General features: G+C 36.3%; 1 long non-coding RNA gene across 1 annotated transcript; it reads right to left on the reverse strand.

The window, feature by feature from the left end:
* Positions 1–259: 259 nt before the first annotated feature.
* Positions 260–856, reverse strand: LOC127653826 (uncharacterized). Its single transcript, XR_007971862.1, has 3 exons — positions 811–856; positions 436–513; positions 260–285 (listed from the first exon to the last, which is right to left on the reverse strand). It is a non-coding gene; the product is annotated as an uncharacterized LOC127653826 (long non-coding RNA).
* Between the last annotated feature and the right edge of the window lie 2,902 nt (positions 857–3,758).

A 3,758-nucleotide genomic window follows, 5' to 3' on the forward strand; every position in this document is an offset into this window, starting at 1 on the left:
AGACTGTAGAATATGCAGTATACAATCTTCATTTTACTTTTTAGATTACCCTATGGCGTTATAAACGAAATCGGCACACTTACAAATCGTTGCTGGAGCTCTTTATTCTGCCTCAAACTGTTGTCAAGCAACACCAAATCTTCCTGGGTGTCTAGGGGGGAGCAACAGACCCCCTGGCAGGGATAACTCTCCAACAGACACATTGGCACTGAAATGTTGCAGCATAGCGTCCATTTTGTTGTCCATGCTACGCACAACATCGCAGCATTGGGGTCTGATCTGCACCTACAGGGGTTCCCAGAATAAAAGAATAAAGTAGTCAGTCCTGGTCCTTCAACTACTAAACTATGACATTTATATCTAGGTCTACTACATGTACAGGTGGCCCCAGTGGGAATTAAACCAACAACCACAGGTGTTTTTTGCAAGCTGTACCTGATTGCCCAGTGCGAGCAAACGCCTTCAACATTGTCCCAACTTGCTTCACCTGCTCTACAAGTGAGCCGCTGTCACCTGGGAAGTAACAATATATTGATTAGCAATACACTAAATATAATAGTAATATAATATAACCACAATTATCATACCAGTAACTTTCCCTGTAATTTCTATCCACAGTATGTTATGCATGGCATACAATTTCATAATGAAGAACCCTTATGATAACATCAATTTCATTTTTTTTCTTTGAAGCAGAATATTTGTTTGTAAAACGGGAGGAAAAAGAAAATAATGAAATATTGGTATACAGATTTTGGTTGATATATCATACTGTACAGTGAAATATGCAATTGTTATATCCCTGCTCACCTGAAGGACGGATATATCAGGCAAATCTCCAGTCAGGCCTTTGTAGAGAGTGTGCTCCTTTGAATAACATAAAACTTTCATGAGTGGGAAGTTGCATATCCACAGGTATTTTAATTCAAACATGCAACATATTATAATAAATCTACAATATTCAGCCTTTACCTTACACCCTAGGTTGTTTCTCTACACTTTTATTATATTAAATACTTATTTATATAGCTTGCTCACTGTATAATCATGATAGCCTAATACTTATAACACAAGATTGCATCTTAAATGAATGACTGAGTTGAAAACTTGAATAAGAACGCATTTTACCCGGAGGGGACCAGCTAGGGAAACTTACCTGCCTACAATAACTGTTTTCATTTTTTTTGAGTTACATTAAACATGAATAACCTTAGCCGAGTCCCCAGGAACATCGGGCTATTAAAGTAACAAGCCTATAACTGCGGTCTTATCAATTCTAGCTTCATCATACACTCAAACTGTGAGGTTTCCAATTGACATTTGACTTTCAAACCAAAGACATACATATAAGGTTTAATGATACAGTTATTTATATTCTTTTTTTAGGTTCATATGCTCATCCATCCATCCATCCATCGTCAACCGCTTATCCTGTGTACAGGGTCGCGGGGGGCTGGAGCCTATCCCAGCTAACATTGGGCGAAAGGCGGGGGACACCCTGGACAGGTCGCCAGTGTTCATATGCTCAGATTAATGTAAATAAATAAATAAAATAACTGGGGAAAACAGGTTTATTGCATTATTTAAATTAATATTTTCAGATTTTAGATGTCTGTTTTAGATATTTTGATCTGGAATGCATAACAATCTGATAAAAATCTGCTAAACATCTTAAAAAGACCAGATTTATGAATATTCCAAATCATAAAGGTCTCAAAGACATTTGCTGAATGTCTAATAGACATCTGAGAGGAAACAATACATCTAATGGACTTATTGCAGACGAGCATACAACGAAAATAGACGTCTTCCATATTTAGTCACATGCATCTAATAGATGTCTGGGCGATATATGTGTGCTATCAGGGATGTTAGGTTGTTGACGTTTATCGAACTCTGATAGTGGCTTCAAATGTCAGTTCCATTATGCCACACAAACCAAAAAAAAAATACTAAAATGATAAAAAAAAAAAAAATTATTTATTTTTACAAAGTCGACCCCTGGAGTCTTTGTTTAATTCGTATACTGGATGTTGTCATGCATCATCTCTCATTCATCATCTGTATTGAGCACTTTGATCAGATGGATCTATCAGAGGAAGTACTCAAAAATAGATTTGGAAATTCTTATAGCTGTGTGTTGAACAATATAAGACATGGTAAAATGAATAATCTGTGCTTTTATGCACCCAATATGAAACTGCAAATTGGAAAAACGGTTGGATGCAGACCCAGTACTGTGGTTTGCCTACAGTTCATTTTGACTTGTTTTACAGGGCATTTGAATCTTGGTATGACTACATTTTAACTCATTATCAATTATCAATCTAATTTACAACTTAACAGCAGACCCCTGCCAGCACAACAGCTGGAGATGAGCATACAGTTTCAGTTCACATCTTGAATGTTGCACATTTATTTTACGAAGAACTGAATTGTCATTGATATATGCTCTGTAGCCTATTATTCTATGTAGCGTCATAATTTGTTTTCTGTATCTATACAGAACACTGTTGGTGAAAACGTGCTATATGTCAATTTAATAACAGCATGCTAAAGCATCAGTATAAATAGTTATAATCATTGCATCATATCTGTAGCAACTGGGTCATTTTCTGTCTACTTAAAAGCTAAACAAGATGTTAATTTCAGTGGTGAGTGTGGACAAATCTTCTTTATTTTTCTTCTAAATAACAGGTTAGATTCTGATTCTGACCTCACATACAGGCATTCACATCATTCTCACCAATCATTAAACAGGCATCAGACACCATCCACAAAAGAGTGGCACTTGAAAGGTGCCCTTAGAGGATTGAGGGCGGCAGACAGGTAATAATACAAGGAGCATGAAAACAGCACTTCTACTAATATCTGTTTGCTTTTAAAAACACGTAGTATACAAAACATCTAATAAATTGCATGTTTGTTAGAGGCCCTTCTTTTGTTGCTGCAGTGTTTTGACCCTTAAAGAAATAGTTCACCCAAAAATGTTAATTCTCTCATCTTTTGCTCCCCCTTATGTCATCCCTTAGGTGTGTGACATTCTTTCATCTGCTGATCACAAATTAAGATTTTTAGAATAATTTCTAAATCCATAAGACTCTAGTTGTTAAATCAATGTATTCAGACAGATAACTTTCACAATCTTCTTGTGTTTTTAGTGATTCACATTTTCCATGCATACCGCCCCCTATTGGGCAAGGAGAAGAATTTCTAGTAAAAATAACTAACATATTGATCTGTTTCTCACCCACACCTATCATATCACTTCTGAAAATATGTATTTAACTACTGAGTCGTATGGATTACTTTTATGATGCCTTTATGTGCTTTTAGGAGCATTAAAATGTTTTGGCACCCATTCTTGCATTGTATGGACCTTCAGAGCTGAAATATTCTTCTATAAATCATAATTTGTTTTATGCCAAAGAAAGTCATACACATCTGGGATGGTATGAGAGTAAATTATGAGAATTTTCATTTTTGGGTGAACTATTTTTGTTTTTCTGTTTCAAAAGTGGCTTTTTCTTTGCAATTCATCCCATAAGGCCTGCACCCCGGAGTCTTCTCTTTACTGTTGTACATGAAACTGGTGTTGAGTGGGTAGAATTCATTGAAACTGTCAGCTGAGGAAATGTGAGGCGTCTGTTTCTCAAACTAGAAACTCTGGTGTACTTATCCTCTTGTTTAGTTGTACATCTGGCCTGCCACACCTCTTTCTGTCCTTGTTTGAGCCAGTTGTCCTTTGTCTATGAAGA

The sequence above is a fragment of the Xyrauchen texanus genome, chromosome 13 (assembly GCF_025860055.1).
Source record: "Xyrauchen texanus isolate HMW12.3.18 chromosome 13, RBS_HiC_50CHRs, whole genome shotgun sequence".
NCBI lineage: Eukaryota > Metazoa > Chordata > Actinopteri > Cypriniformes > Catostomidae > Xyrauchen > Xyrauchen texanus.